General features: G+C 40.6%; 1 protein-coding gene and 1 pseudogene across 5 annotated transcripts in view; one reads left to right on the forward strand and one right to left on the reverse strand.

Annotated features, from left to right (window-relative positions):
* TRAPPC9 (trafficking protein particle complex subunit 9) overlaps nucleotides 1-17,331 on the reverse strand; it is an 826,451-nt gene that overhangs the window by 469,924 nt on the left and 339,196 nt on the right. The window lies entirely within an intron of this gene.
* Nucleotides 2,969-3,092, forward strand: LOC149869669 (U2 spliceosomal RNA; annotated as a pseudogene).

The raw sequence follows: 17,331 nt of genomic DNA on the forward strand, positions 1-17,331 counted from the left end.
AATAACTTCTTTCCAAAACAAATTTTCTTTCACTCCACTGTCAGTTCAGAGACTCTGCAAAATCACTCTGGGTTTAAGAGGATTTGCACAACCCTAGGTGCAAATCAAACAGAGGGGGAAACATTTGTAAGCCATTATTTTGCGATTCTGGGATCAAAAGGTCTTTGTGGACTTGATACTACAGGAAAAAAAATCATCAGCTTGGATCACTAGCCTTTGATCTCTTGAGATTCAGGTGGAAAGGTTTATTTTAAAAGCACACTGTCATACCGAATACTGTAAAACAAATTCTGTATAGTCTGCCACTTGCATACATCCAGACTTACATACCTCCAAACACGTATTCTGGATATATCCGGATACAATATCAGCATAACTTTGGTCCCAAGTAATTTTTAAAAAAATTACTCGTTGCAAACAGCAGTACAGGTTTGTATGTTTGAAAAAGCTTTAAAATCTAAATTTATGTTTCACTCTTCGTGCTTTCTCCCACATTGCCCACTTTATTATTTGAACTATGGTAATACCTAGACATTGTGATTAGGGGCTCGTGTTGCTGCTTGTACTAACATACCAAAGAAACCGCCTCTCAACTTCAGGTGCTTACCATTTTCCTAAATTCACAACTGAAACTTTGTACCTTTGTTTCAACTCTAGAAAATGAAAATAAGCAAGCCAGTTCCATATTTTAAATCGTTCGAAGCTAAATTCAATGACTGGGTCACACAGGCAACCACCAGAAAGCAGGTAGCATGAACGCTTGAATTTTAAATGCTACTGTAAAATTTAATATATGTTAAAAACTACACTGACACTGATAAATAGTTCCATAATAAGGCATCTTGTCGCCTCAGATTTTGTAAAAGTTTAATTTTATGACGATTCAGTTTTGGCGCTCTGTGACCTCTCCAATGACAGGAGGCTGCACAGCTTCCCAAAGTCTTTACAGCCTAAAGGATCCAACCAAAACAGGATTCCCTCTGTGAATCTGGGTGCAGACAGCAGTTCCAATTTTCACCCAATCTAGCCCCTGAAAGCGCGCTACAATGAGAAGCTGCTCTTCTGTCCATACCCCGTGTCCCAAGAAATCCAGTTTGAAGCTCAGTAAGCAAAGCAAAATCTGCAGCTAAGTCCTCTTCCTTGGGCAAATAAATTACAAAAATGCTACTGCCTCAAGCTTCGTAGAATCTAGATACTGCAACAAAGGAGAAACGTATAATGGGGGCATAAATATTCTAGACAATTTTCTATTTTTGCAACCATTCAGACAGGATTTTAGAGTTTTTGGTTGAAGAACCCTGAAAATAAATCCCAAAGCAGGCTTCATTGTGCTTAACTCTTGGCCTCTAGCAAACTTTTGCCAAAGCAACAGGCCTGTTGCAATGTCAGAGAGATACCTTTCTAGCTTGAATGATCTTCACATTTCCCAGAGCAGGGTCACAGTTGTTAAACTTATTTTCAATTTCAGTAACACAAATAAATATCCAGTCATTTGAAAGATGAGCGTCTACTCCTGTGTAATGTAGGAAATTGATTTTTTTTTTTTTTTTTTTTTTAGGGATGACCAAATAATACTTAACTACAGGATACATTTAAGCACTGATAAAACAATTCTTCCATTCTACAGTCCATTCTTGCACTTTCTAGATCTGACATATTTCTTTTAACAAGGTATGACACATTCCCTGTTAACAACCATAAGGTAAGTCTTAACAAAAAGAAGAAACTGGTTTGGCCATAGTGCAATACGTTAGCACTTGGAAGATGTCTAGATACAGAGACTAAAAGCAAAAGCATGGATTTCATTCTTGGTCCTTGACCTCTAATGATCAAAAGTTTCCTCAACTATAAAATAGGATAAGACCAATACAGGGAGTTGAGAGCATGAGTCCACCAATACTTGAAAAGCACCTTGAACTTCAAGGTGTTATGATCTTGGTCATCTCCAACAAGGATCTGGAAGATAGGCATTGCTACAGAAAAAAAAACAACCCTTCTGGTCCACAGCCAAATATAAAATTTAAATAACTACTTCAAACCAAAGCAATTCTGAAAATAAGACCAAGCCAGAAGGTTACACTGAAATGTAATTTACAAATGAACTTGGAATTAAATTTTCTTTCCAGGTGGTCTCATAAAGTAGTAAGACATTTTATTACATACTTGCAGATTTTTTTTAGTGCAATGTACTTGTAGCATTAAACTAAGTGTGTGATATTCCTTCTCAAAGCAAAAAAGGCTTCAGTTCTAAACAATAGACTAAGCTCCTGAAAAAGTGAGGTATGAATAAGAGAGCCCCACTATCTAAGAAAAAAATAGTACTCTTTATACACAGTCATGGAGCACTAATGTGCAACACAAAGGCATTCTGGATTTTGAGATTTAACTTAGGCAGGAGAATCACAGAAAATAATCAGAGAAAGAAGACAACGGCTATGTTTCTATAATAGTTCTACTGAAATAAATTTGAAACATAAAGAGTACTAGAGTACTTAATATTCATCAGAGGGATACCATTTTGAACACACGAGAAAATCCTATTCCATGGTGCTAAAAGCAACTGAGCTAAACCCAGCTTTTCAGTTTTAACTGTTAATAGGTTTGGCTTTGTCTGTTAAGTTAATGATAATTTAAATAGCTTCTGAGGGGGCCTGCTCACCCCACAGAGTCCTACATACCGTGTTTCCCCGAAAATAAGACATACCCATAAAATAAGCCGTAGCAGGATTTCTACGTATTTGCGCAATATAAGCCATACCCCGAAAATAAGACATAGTGATAGGCGTGGCTAAGCGTACCGGCGCGAAGCGGTAAATAAGACGGGCATTTGCCCCATCGTGACAGCTGCTCTCTCAGAGGTGACCGGAGAGGGAGAAATAGAAAGTGAAAGTAAAAGTAAAAGTCTCCTCAGTGAAGTGAGGAGCAAGAAGTTCTGCTTTAGGTATTGTGTGTCCTCAGAGGGAAGAATAAAGCTGTGGCTGCGGATTAACATCATACATAGTTTTGGTATTGGGTGGTGGAACCGGAGCGTGCTCCATCCACTCCATGCATTGACCTGGTATTCCAGTGCTTCCAGGACCGGTGCAAAAAAACAGAAAAAAAAAAATGCCGTTTTAAAAATAAGACATCCCCCGAAAATAAGCCATAGTGTGTCTTCTTGAGGAAAAATAAATATAAGACAGTGTCTTATTTTCGGGGAAACACGGTAATGAAGAAAAAAGAAAACAGCTTTCTAGTTTCAGGCAGATGTTGATATGCCACAACACAACAGATCTATCAAGTCATCATTACTGCAAGTAGATGCAAGAGAAAATGATTTTGAAGCCATTAGCACTTTTCCTGTCAGGCTTTTCAAAAAAATAAGTTACAGAGTCTTATCAGTGTCATTAATAATGCGCATCTACATAGTAAAATGAAGTTACTTCAACGTGTGAATTCCAGTGTGTAGCAGGATAATTTCAAATATTAAGTTTGCTCAACCCTAAAAAAAAGGTAGTTGAAAAGCACCAAAAAGTCATGTTTTATTTCTCATGAGTCTGATGATCAGAAACACTTCATTTGAAACTAACAGACTTTTGTAACTTCTGCTGTAGGTCTTGTATGAAAGTTTCCATAAAATGATGTTTTTTAAACACCTGCTTTAAGCATTCATAATTTATTAAAAAATCAATTGTGATGGTTCAACATTGCCTTCTCCCCCCCATCCCATTCCCCGCCTTTTTTATTTTTTCAGTTTAGATCAAGTGACTTTTCAAATAAAAAGGGAATGAACAAAAGGTATACTCTCTTACTTTTCTTCCTTAATATATTCTTATTGATTTTTTTTAAAGGAAAATTAAGTAGAAGAACTCCTTTGCCTTGTCCAAAGGATATACCCATCCTAGGAACAGAAACACAGATGGTCATAACAAGATAGTGTAAATGCCTTAATAAATAAATGCCCCATATTTCCAAACACGGCTTATCCTCTGCCTTCCATACTGATTAGAGGCACTCACTTCCTGAAAATTACATCATCTTAGCTGTCCCCAGTTGAGTACAATCCATAATTAGTTTGGAAAATATGAAACTCAATGTTTTAAAAATTGGAACTACCAAGATGGAGGCCACTGGCCTTACAGTGCGTGGACAACTAAATCTTTTTCTCGCCCAGCTCTGACCTGTCACTATCCTTTTAGACAATATGCTTTCCAAGGAAGAGACATCTAGCAAACATCTAATGCTTTCTGGACACTGCCCAAAATATTTAACACAGTAACAATAAAGGAAAGACTGAGCTATGTGAGCATGTACAGCTGACTTAGCTGGAAAATGACAGGTGCTGTCAGGGTGTGCATGGACTGAGACAAGTTCTCACTTAAAAACGGCAAATTTTATAACACATAAGCATGTGTGCAGAGGGGGGCATACAGGGGGGAAAGAAACTATTGATAAGATCTTGTATGCTACAGTTTAGTGAACATAAGATTTTTGAGCTGAATTAAAACCTCTTGAGAAAACAAGTTTATATAACCATTGAATGTTAGTGAATTAAGGGGAAAATCCTTTAGTGATTCCCTGGCCTAACGATGTCACTGGCAAAACTCTGGGATCCAGGGAGCTGGGGTTTCACCCCCTGTGCACAAGGCAAACAGATGCCCAGCTATTTCATGCTTAGAAGCCCACTGCATATTAAACCATCCAGGAAGAGTTCCTGTCCCAAAGGACACAACGTAGGATGACGACAGAGAGAGAGACAAATAGGAAAAAAAGGTGGCAAAGTGATGCAACATGTCAACAAAGCCGCCTGGGTGATGATAAGCATTTATCTTTTTAGTTTTAATTTGCCTGTGGGACCTAGAGGGGCGAGAGTTGCCGTGTTCTCTTTGCTTTGTTTTTGAAATTCTCCTCCCATAAATTCCACTTCTTTATTTTTTTTCACCAAAACCTCCTTAAAAGCAAAGCACTCTATAACATGCACATCTTCCAACCTTTATAAGACACGCTTGAGCGCCACCAGGAATCCTAGAATCTGTAAGACCAAGGAACAAAATATTCTGCAGGAATGAATGAAGATAATTAAATTTTTGGTTCACAAATTACAATCAAATTCCAAGAAATTTCTTCAGAAAAAGAAACAAGTGGCCTCACCTTGTTTCTGTGCAGTTTATGGTAATGAATCAACAAGTAACCCCAAAGTAAAGACACTTCGGAAATAAATGAATGCAAACACATCCAGGACCCTGACAGTATAGCAGAGAAACCAAATCCCTGATTCACAGCTGTCCTGATAACATGCAATGCATAGCTTAAACAGTTTCTGCTACACTAGAAAATCGCTGATCTCTAATTAACACCACTTAGAAAGATTGCCTGAATGTATTTCTATTAAGCAGGGGGCCCTTTTCAGACTGTTTCTCTCTATAAACAAAATGGAGAGATTTCATTATACAACCTTATACAGTAGCAGCATTACATTTTATGGGCCAGTTGATTTTATTTTGACTTGCAACCAGGACTAGATCAACTGCTAAATTCGAAATTAACAGTAACCACTCAGGAAAATTACTTAAGTGTAGTTATTAGGGCTGCACGAAGCTTCGGTCCCTGAATCGATTTGGCAGAGACTTGGCCCAATTCAAATCGGGAGACCCTTTAATGTCTCCAAGTCTAATCATAACCCTCCAAATTGATTCGGAGAGATTCGGAAACATTCGGCAATTCACCGATAGACAAAGCTTTAAATGGTTTTTCTACATACCTCAAGGAAGCAGGCGACTCATGACTGCTGCGATGGTGAGTGGACAGCAGGCTCCCCAGCACACTCAACAGCAGACCTGGAAGTGGACCAGAAGCACTTCCAGTCCACTTCTGGGTCCACTAGGGAGCACGTGGTGCGCCTCTCCTCCCCATGCCTCCCTGGCTCTGCAACTGATGCCTCCTGGGTCTTGAGGGGGGGGGGGGCAGGGCAGCTGGGAGGGCGTGGGGGGCCACCCAGCGTACTCCCTGGCAGACCCAGAAAGAAGTATACTTCCAGTCCACTTCTGGGTTCACTGCAGAGCATGCACCCCACCCCCCATGGGATGCTCCATCCGCCCCGACATCACAGCATTCACGAGCCACACCTGGTACCTCGAGGTATGTACAAAAAAGATTTAAAACTGTGTCTATGGCCAAATCACTGAGATTAAAGGGCTGATGTAAAGAGTTCCTTTACTTGAGTGTGGGGCCTTAATGAATTTATGGAACACTTATGAGCGAGGGACTGATTTTAAAAGTATGGCAATATTAAACCAGTGATTCTCAACAGCGTCATAAGATCCATTTAAGGGTGCCGTGCAATTGTTAAGTGTGCAAACACCTATATATGATTCACAAATTAAACCCAGAGATTTAATATAAGAATCCATAGTGTGAAAAGCATTCTCCCCTGTTGTGGTCTTCCTGGGGTCTTTCCAATACAAGAATTGCTCTATTATTTTTCTGTAGTCAAGAAAAAAGTAAAAAGATAAGTGTTAGTAGTGTCTAAGGGGTGCCTTGAGTCTGAAAAATTTAAGAACCACTGCCTTAAGGACTCAGAGCGCTAGGCTAAAATCAAAGTACTAGAGTCAGGAAATGGCAGATGTTAAGTATCTCTCTACCCCAACTGTGCATTGCCTTTACACTCCCAATACCTGCAGAAAATGCTGCTTCTTCTGGCTCACATATGACAAGGTAGCTGACATGGGAAATAATCACCCAATAACTAGTCTGACATGAAATAACCGTCAGATACATATTGGACTGAAAAGGGCCTCCCAGGCTATCAAGTCCAATCCCCTTTATTCAGAGGCAGCCAAATTTAAAACAAACTCCATAAGAACAGATACTCAGGCTCCTCTCTCAACACAGCCCCAAAGTAATGCTAAAAAAATCCTACAATGTTTCACAAGGAACACAGCAAGAGAGATCAGGCATCACCAGTGCCTTGTTGTTGGAGTGGAAACGTCTAGTTAAATATGCTCAGATGATCCTAGAAAGAGGAACATGCCACACACTACAAAGGCCAGAAGACAGTTGATTATAATCTGAGACGTTCTGCTTGTTTTCAGTTATTGATCTAGCAATACTGTGAAAAGCTGTTTTTTACTAGAAACTATGCAAGACAAGGGAAAAAATAAAGAAAGAAAGAAAAGAAACATCACCTACGCAAGGGTCCCAGACCTCTACAGCAGTAGAGCTACACACGAGACCACAGAGAGAAACACTATGAACTCTTCTACGACAACGCAGGGGTCTCGGCCAGGACCCAGCGATGGTAACTCTGGAGAGGGACGGGAACAGGAACTCACCAGGATCTGGATTCGGTCATCCTGACACCCACAGCAAAGCACTCAGGATTGATCAGAGCCCTTCTGACTTCTGCAACCATCATGCTGGGAAAAGGGAAATTGTTGCTCCCCACTCACACTGCTGATTTCACCATGCTATCTGTTAAATGTCATGGTGGTGTTTGGGGGGGGGGGGGGGGGGGGGGGGGGGGGGGGGGGGGTTCACTGCACAATTTTCCAGTTTAAGCCAAACGCTCGTTCCCGCTGATTTATCAGACAGACTGCTATATTTATTCTTGTTTAATTTAAAACCCAGAATATCACTACATTGTGCTGAAGCAGGCTTTGGCTGCCTGGCTACAATCCTAATGTTACTATAGCGACACCAGCAGACAGACGGAGAATAAAGACACTGTTTCAAACACTATATATATATATATATAAAAATATAAATAAAAAACATTTATGGGAGTAAGACATCGCAAATTCTGTAATAAAGCAGGCGTCAAACTGTACTAGTCTGTACCCAGGATCTTTCCGACTTATTCCTCAGATCAAAAGATTTGAGCTATACACTGTATAATAGCTATTATCCTGCCCCAATTAACAAAGAGAGGAGAAAATACATTTCAAGATTAAAGAATGGGTTCCACTATGGTCAAATGACTGTTCTCCTTGGAAGAAAACCTAGTAATACAGCTATTTTAATTGCATTCTTTTTTCTTTCTTTTTTTTTTTTTTTTTATCTCTCTTCAAAATATATTACTATGATTTAGGTATTTTTTTTAATCAGCAGCTGCAGAAAATCTACACTGTAACATTGTGATCTTTATAGAAGATATCAGAGTTTGGGAATGGAGCCAAGTGGGTGTGGTATGGAAGTGCTCACCTTAATAAATCCTTTGGGCATTAAACAAAGTATTATTGGCACACCCTCAAGACAGCCATCATTCCTCCCATTAAAGTAGCCACCGCGCTACCAGGAGCAAACTCACAGCAAGTATCTCCAATCACAGACCACCAGGGCCTGAAGTTATTTACTTATCCAACAAAAAACATTTACAAAACAGGAAGCAACAGCACAAGCTTTCCTCCAAATCAGTCTTGGCTTGGAGGGATATCAACAACCATTCAACTCTCAATCTTTATGGCAGGTATGTGTCTATTTTTAAAAGAATTAATTCGATGAAAAGGCAGTCTTCATGGTAAAAACCTTTCTGTTTCAGGACTGATTGGTGCAGCGCTGTTGTTTTTAAGCTGGTCTATAAAAAGAAACAAGGGGTCCTCCAGCCTGATACTGTGCCTAGGCAGAGAAATGGGAAGGAAAAGCAACTGCGTTCATGCACCTAACTGAGCCAAACTCCAGATAGTATATGGTAAAATCCTAATGTAAAAGAGTAAAAGTCCACTGGCACCAAAGGATAAGAACAAAAGGGTGGGAAGGAAAACAGAGTGTGAAATGTCAGAGGACTGACAAAAGATCAAACAGCATTGGGGCTTTTTGGGCAGGGAGCACGCATTTGGATTGAAAGGTTAGGAGTAAGGAACCAAAACCAGTATTGATGGCTAGGTAGGCTGCAGTGAATGTCAGCTACAAATGGGAGGAAAGGAGGATGGGATTCTTATAAGGCAGGAGAGAATGCCCCACTATAGGAAGAACTAAGATACCACTGACTGGTACCAAAGGCAGCAAAAGGCAGGTGGGCATTGGGAAGACTAAGTCTGACACTATTAAAGAAGAAACATGGATAAATCTCTGTGATATATTTTGCGCAACTTGGCTCCATACTGTACGGCACAGGGTGCCTTTAAGCATTTTGGCCCATGTCCGCAACCACATTAGTACAGAAAGGTTGCAGACATGCACCTCTTTGGCTGTCTGAGCTCATCCATCTGGCATGTCTCTAACTAGCATTCGTCTACCCCAGGTTCATTTACATAAACAAGCTTCTAACTTCTGCTTCATTAACAGGATTCTTAAAAATACAAAAAGAAAAAAAAATGCCAACAATACAGCTGCTTAAAAAAAAAACAGAGTTAAGAGACAGACACAAACCAATAAAGGATCTAAGCTGCGCTGAATACTGAGTGGGTTCAAGGAGGAAGATAAATTACAAATAAAAGAGTTTCCCCCTCACATAATTACTGACGAACAATGGTAGAAGAAAGAGTGTTGATGAAGACTGTCTGCCTTCCTTCTTACATCATGGGGAAATCCATTAGGACAAGCAAGTAGACAGAAAAATCTTTAAATGACTACCAAGGGTTTTGTTTTATAAAAAAATCCAGACTCAACACAAACTGTTCCTCTTCCTTTATAAAAACTAAGAATATTAATGAATATAACATTCTCAGTAGAGGACCAATAACTTGTAACCTTCATTCCCATCTCTATTTCTATAAATCACTAATTTCTAATTTGCACTGCAAACTTACTTGCTCTAACTTACATATGTGAACCTGAAGCATGCACCGCTTGGTTTCAACACTGGATTTTCAAGAATACAGGAATGTCTACACCTGATCAGACCAATGGCTTACCTACTCTAGTATCCTGGTTCTCAGACCAGCCAGGACAAGACGCTTTAGAAAAACGTGGAGTAGGCAGTTATGGGAAGACATGCTCCCAAGATAAAAATCATTTTCTGAGACTTCATGTCCCAAAAGTATGGAGGTTTCTATTCCTTCCAAAAATCCATTTTTTATTAGTACTGTTCCTTGCTATTGTGAATTAGGATGTTCTCACTCAACAAATAAACTGGTATCTAAGCAAATGACTCAAGAATCCCAGAAAGATGCCATCATTTCTATGCCCTTTAAAAATAAATGTGCGACTGTTTCAGGTGTACCAAATGTTACAGTTACTTCATAAGAGTTTACATTAGCATCTTTTGACACAGAGACAATTGTTATGTCCGTCTATACCATCAGTGACCTAGCATAACCCTTTCCACCATTCTTTCAGCAGAAAATGAAAAGCTAAGGACCCGATCCTAGTCCACCTCTTAGACATCTAAGACCCCTAACAGACATTGCACTTCCGATGCAATTAAAGGCTTGGGAGACCAGCTCCCAGCAGCAGGGTGGGAAGGGGCAGGTGCTGGCCCAGGACTCTGCAGCCTGCTGCCACGACTAGGTACATGTTATCGGTTAACCATTTAGCCAATATAATTAGAAGAGGTTAAACAAGCCATTTTTTAAATGATCTTTACATCGCTATTTGTAGCTTGTTCTTGTCACACTTTTAATTGAACCTGTGGCAAGTGCCTAGCCTCTGGAGCACATGGCAGCCTTTCAAGACTCCTGTGGGATCCTCCTGCTGGGAACCAAGCTTGCTACTTGCCGGTGCAAGGGAGCCCAGGATCAGGCTCCCTCTGCACCAACTATATGGCACCATAAGATCAGATGTAGGATCCCAGAGTCATGCCCCTGCCATGTAAACGTGGAACAGCAGGAAGTGAATTGTTGGGATTCCACGTCAGATCCCATCAAGCCTTTATTTTAATGTCCATCAAGAACCCAAGTGTAATCCTATTACATCCTATGTAGGTCCCTGAAAAATGTTAATGCACCATGATTCATGGGACCATTTGATTACAGCAGTATTCCTGTCCAGAGCAGGGGATGAGACTCAATTTTTCAAGGTCCTTCCAGCCCTCAATTTCTAATACTTCCGTGATCGTCATAGTTGTATGGGCAAGCCACAGAAAGCAGTAAATGGATGCAGGCCCCACTACTTGCATTAACAGGGATTTGAGCCAGGTAAAATAGGATCAAAATCATGCACCCATGTCCATTTACACCTAACACAATTGTTAGGATCTAGCCCCAAATGTTTTTATAAGATTTGTTAGAAAAGTATATGTGAACAGCTACCTAATCCATTTATTCTCACTACAATATTGGTATTATGGTTCATGAAAAATGTTACTATTTCTTGGTATCGTTTCTACTGTACTCATTGATTTTTCTTATTAAGCACATAGAAGAAAATTCAGTTTTCTTCATTTATTCACAGGGGCTGGTTTTGCAATTTAGTAAATCCGTAAGTGAGCATTTATGATTTATTCATCTGAAATCAACCATAAACCTGATACGTATTTGTTAGAATACACAGTAGAGTACTTGTCTTTGAATCGCCTCCACTCAAACACACCAACAGAAAACTAGGGTCATTTAAATAAAACAACCAAAATGAAACAAAGGATTTATCAGTTCTTCACAAAAAGGTACTGAAAAGAAAAAAAAAGACATTTCCATTGTCATGCTTTTAGCTGACAATTAGCTAATGCATATTAATATTTAAAAATCCTGCCATAAGCCCTTTGTTTCATAGCAATATCCAGGCACAACATGAAAGAGGGCTATCTACAGAAATCACCAGAACCTGGTACTCATGCAACGGTACTAGACAAAAGAAACCTGTTTTTAATGGTTACATTTCACAGCAGATGATTTTCAATTTTTAATCACTGAGGCCCATAGCAGGGGAAATAAATGCAAAATTTTGGTACTGTTCCTAAATTTGGCTCCAAACTATGACCTTTCATTTATGAATTTTGTTTTCATTGCTCCTTTGGGTGCAAAGAAACCACTGTAAAAATGAGTGTAAACCAAAGAGTATTGCCTTCCTGAGCCTGCACAGAGCCAAAAAGCAACAGAAAGGTATCGAGCTGTAGACTGGTTTCATTCAGTTAAACTGGGGGCTAAATATAAGAACAAAATGTAATGATGACAGTCTGTACATCACTAGTATTAACTCTCTCACCACTGAACTTTATGAGAATCATAAGGCTTCTGATGCTTAGAGATGGATACAACAGTAGCTGTTGTGTGGGATGGGAGCCATCAAGCAACCGATGCCTACGAAAGGAAAACACCAAACATCTTAAATCACATCTGGCCCCCCAGTCAGACGGAAAAAATGAGTTGCAACCTCACCATTTTCGGTCCCAAAGGCATAAACACTTTCTAATTACAAAAACCCAAACTACCTCCCATTGTCCCTTCTTCCCATTTAACACCTTATGAATTTTGATTGTGTGTGTTGGGGGGGCCGCAACCATTTCATCATCTAATCTGACCGGCTGCATGTTTAATACACGCCTTTAAAATGTTCAGGTAGCCCTGCATTTAGCTCAAGAATTTGTCTGCAACTAAAGCACATCTCCCAGAAAGACATCTGGTTCTGATCTAAAGGTATCAGATGGCAGCAAATCCACCGCTGCCATGGACAGGCTGCTGCAGCAGTTAATCATCCTTGCTGTTAAAAAATTTGCACTTACATTTCCAATTTGAATCCTTCTCATTTCAACTACCTGTCACTGATTCCTATGACACCTCCTACTCCAAGCCTGAAGAGTCCTGTAGTACCCAACAATTGCCTCCCTACGAAGTTAAGTCACTCACTGATCACCTTTGGATGTACTAATCCGGGAGGTGGTCATTTACAGCCTGGATATGGCCCATGCGTTTGGCTTTGGCAGCATTTGGCAGCTGGGGGCTCTGCCCATGACACGCAGCAGTTGGATGCTCCGGCAAAGAGGGCTCTTCCCAAACTGCCAAGAGGCGGAAGAAGCGGCAGAGGCAGCTGGATCCTAGTGTTCACACACTCAGGCCTAAGCTGCCTCATCCCAGCCCTGCCAGAAAATCTATTATTGTAAGGAAATTTCTCCACGTCTTTTTCTGCAGACACTGTTTTTTCAATGTACTTTTTACAATGCAAACACCAGAAATGGACTCCAGTATTGGTCTTAACAGTGCTCACTAACTCCATCCACCCACCCGCCCACCCAGCATCAAGGTGCAGGTTTCAGCCCGCAAATTTCTCCTGCCCGGCCAGGGCGTCGGACTTGAAGATCTACAAGGTCCCTTCTGACCCTACTTCTATGACTTCTCTGAATTCTGTGTGGTCGAGTTATCCATGAAAATTATGCAGTGTATTAAAATTGAATTAGAGTAGCGTAAATTAGTATTACAAAATGAAAATGCCATTAACCATAAATAAAAAATACTGAAATAAGGCTTTGAAGTTATTTCCATGTTTACTTCAATAAAACCTTCAATTTTCTTTAATTTACTTTAAGCTGCCACAGAATTTCCAGCCTACCATGGAATTAGCAACAGAAAACAAAGGAAACCAAGGGATATATCACTGTGATATTTCAATCCACTTTGAAACATGGATAAAGGATTTATTCTGTTGTAGCTCTGCCTTAAGAGAGATAAAATATAACTTTAATCTAAAGAAAGATAATGATTTTCTTGTACAGTAATTATACCCTATGATAAACTATAACAGAAATTAACATCCTGACAGTCAGAGAAGCAATAACTGTGATATACTCGAACTTTGCCAATAAATTTAAACACAGGGACTAAATTATGATTTGGGAGCTAGAAAAGAATTACAAAAATTATTGCAGTTTTAAGGGAAGATCACATTTATATCATACATCTCTTTTTAAAACATGTGCATAAGAAACTACAGTTTCACATGCCTCCTTCTGCTATAGCAACCCCATGCAAATTTAACAGAAAGTTTTCTACATTGCACAAGTGTTGGGCAATTAAGTACAAATTAGTTATTATCACCTTTAAAGAACAAAGATATCAAGAATTCAGCAGATCATGCAGCTAGTTTCCAGCATAATGTCACTTCCACAAATAAGACATGCAAGCAATTATGCACCTAATCAGATATGCATAGACTTTATACTTCAATTAATCAATGTATATAAATAAATAAAGTAGTAGCCATAGCCCTCATGAAAAACACAACATACTGTTTACTTTCTAAGAACAAAAGAAAGCCACCAAATTAAGAGAGATGCTACTGGGGATGATCATTAGCGTCATCGATTGGTCTGAAATACATGATGTACTTCCTGTACCCCACATTTTTCCCCAAAATACCACTGTGTGGATTACAAAATCACTTAAATACCTATCACTGTTATCTGAACAGAATCCCGGCAATTCTATTAATTCAAAGTTATTTACAATTTACAGCTATATTAAAGTTTAAGTTGACATTTACACTTTAAGGGCCCTGAGGTGAGCAAGAAAAACAATAAAGGGGTTCCAAGGCAAGCCGCACGAGGAAAGGTTAGAGATAGAAAAGGAGATTAAGGGGGGATTGGGGAAGTGGCAGGACATGGGAGCAGTTTTTAAATATTTCAAAGGCTGCCATAAAGAGGCAGGAGAACAACTGCTCTCCTTTGCTACAGAAGGCAGGACAAGATGGCAATGGCTTTAAATTGCAGTAAAGTGCACGTCAAGACAAGCGTCCTTAGCGCTAGCCCAGTAAGGCAGTGGGACAGACCTCCCAGGGAAGTTGTCCCTCCCTGAACATTTTCAAGAGGAGGCTGGATTAGTGCCGGTCAGGGATGATTCATTTCTGCATTCGTGAAGGTAGCTGGCACACATGACCCTGAAGGTCCCTTGCAGACCTATGAGTCTACGCTCGACAGCGTAGCGGATAATGGTGAGTAATTCTATACAAACTTCACATATCTTACTCACTACCCAGAAGTGGCACCATCCACTTTTCTTATTTACATGGAGATTGCTGCTCAAGGACAGCCCACAGAAACAGCTGTTTGTTCGGTCTGGAATCGTCTCATCTTCTGGTACATCGCTGGGATTTCTCTGCCCGGAGCACCCGTCTTCCTTTCTTTTTCTAGGCTCTTTGCCCAGTCAGGCTCAGTCCCCCTCTTCCACGTCTCGCCCAACTTCTCTCCCCCCAAGCCTCCTGTCACCTTCTAGTCTTCCCTCATATATTTGTCTCCTTCCTCACACATCTAATCGCCTTTCTGTCCCCCACTCTTCCCCAGGCCAATTTTCCTGAATATCAGTTTCTCATCAGACTTGTCTCCCCTCACTTCTTGTACCAATTTGTCCCCGAGCAGGTCAGTCCCCTATGCTCGACCTTTCATTCTCCATTGGGTCCCAGTCTTCTTGCCAAATCGGTCCTTTTTCCCCCTTCCCCCCCAAACCTGAGCTTCCCCTCCTGATCTTGCCCAACAAAATCCAAGTCCTCTTGTCCCAGGATCCTTGAATAGCCACCTCATCCAAATCTACCTCTACCAATCTGCATACTTCCTATTCTTGTCCCTTCTGCATATAAAACTGAGGCAGCTGCGTCTTCGGCAGGGGGGGATCATTGAGCACAGGACAGATCCTGCTCCCAGGCTGCACTGCCCTGCACCACCACGAGCTGGGCAGGCAGGAGGAATCTGAACTGGGACCAGGAATAATGCATCCCCGTCACACCAGGAGTTTTCAACTTCCTGCTCCAAAGTATTATAGCTTTCTGAAATATGGGCCACCATTTTAAAATAAAAAAAAACAGGACAAAGCAACATGCTTCTTCAAGGACTGAAGTTAAGAACAGTTTTAACTGACTATATCAAAATGTATTCCAGTTTTGAACCAAACATCTAACAACATTTTAGTCCAATCTGTTGAAAGTCTGGCAATGCTACAAGCCACAGAAATAAAGGTTCTATAATGAGAAGTGTCAGGCAAACGTAACAAGAAACACGGCTATCAGCTTTGCCTATAATATTTAACAGGCATGTGATGCTTTCGAAAACATGTAAAACACACCCTCAATTCCCTATTTCGAGGGATAGGATCAAATGTTTCCATTAAGCACTGTAAGCCAACTCCAAATTCTCCCCAGTGTTTCTTTTCTTCTGTTTTTACAAACCACATAAGCTTTTATACCCCTGCCAAGAGACTAGTAAACTCCTGCTACTGGGCCTCTAGGCTCAAAACTTTGAGTCTGAGCAGACCCCACCACTCGCTCGTTCCTCTGCCTCTAGCACGCTGCTTGGGCACAATCTATTTGGCTGTTACACCTTCTCACGAGGGTCATCACGTGGCCTGAATGCTACAGCCCCCGAAGACTTGTGCCGACTCTCTACAGATATCCCAGTTGTTTAGGCACTCGCTGACTTAATCCTCATCTTGGAGATGCTCTCACTTACAGTTCAATCTCTTTGAGCAAACCTCTGCTTCCTCACTACTCAAGGATTTTTTGGCCTAAGTCAAAAATCCTTTCTGAATCACAGGGGGTCTCCTCCCCCTCTGGAGGCAGTTTCTTTCTTCCTTGCACGCTCCCACAGTTAAAAGGAGCAAATCTACTAGAAGCGTGTGCCCTTTCACTCCTCTCTTTTCCCCTTACTTGTTCCCAAATTGCTCTGCTGAATCTCTCCTGCTGTGTAGCCTCTCCGAATTAGAGTTAATGCCTCATCTCTTTTCCCTGCCTGTGGGGAAATTTCACTCCTTCAAACTCTGGCCCCCTGGAAAAAGGCTAAAGAAGTGGGTTTGTACAGGATGTAGTTACTCTTTTCTTCTACCTTCTAAGATCAAAAACCTAACAATCAACCTATTTGTGGACTGGTCAAATATGCCAGGACTGCTCACCTGTGTTTAGCATGACATGGAACAGAGTTATAGGTGTATCTCTACAGAGAAGAACAGAGAGAGTTCACAAAAATCAAACTGGAATTCATGTGGCGTACACAGATTCCACAAATGGTACCGTCTTCAGCTTCGCTTTCGCTCAAGAGTCCTTTCACTCTGAAAGCAAGATTGAATCTGTGTACAAAAATACCTTTAGAGAGGAAAGGCAATTCAGCTACAGGTGAACTATTTAGCATCTATATAAGCAGTTTCAAATATTAATGGCCTTAAGCACGGAACAACGTCTTACACGGGAAGATGTCGCCTAATCAACTACATGATGATTTAAATCTCCTTATTGCCGTTCATTTATTGAAACAAAATCTCAAATGGCCACAGCGACTGGCTGCAATCTTCATTTATCTCACATGCATGAAACATTTTCAAAACTCAGTTGCGGTGCACCACAAAGACAGATGACAGGGTTGGTCTGCTCACATCAAACTGGATAAATCTTCCACTGATTATGATGTTTGGGATTTTTGAATGCCAGGCATGTTGTCCACAGAATGCAAATACAAAGGCAATGCATGGCATGCTGCACAAAACCACATATTTTGAGGCATATAAT

This window comes from Crocodylus siamensis, chromosome 3 (genome assembly GCF_052110815.1).
Source record: "Crocodylus siamensis isolate JL-2025a chromosome 3, ASM5211081v1, whole genome shotgun sequence".
NCBI classification, from domain to species: Eukaryota; Metazoa; Chordata; order Crocodylia; family Crocodylidae; genus Crocodylus; species Crocodylus siamensis.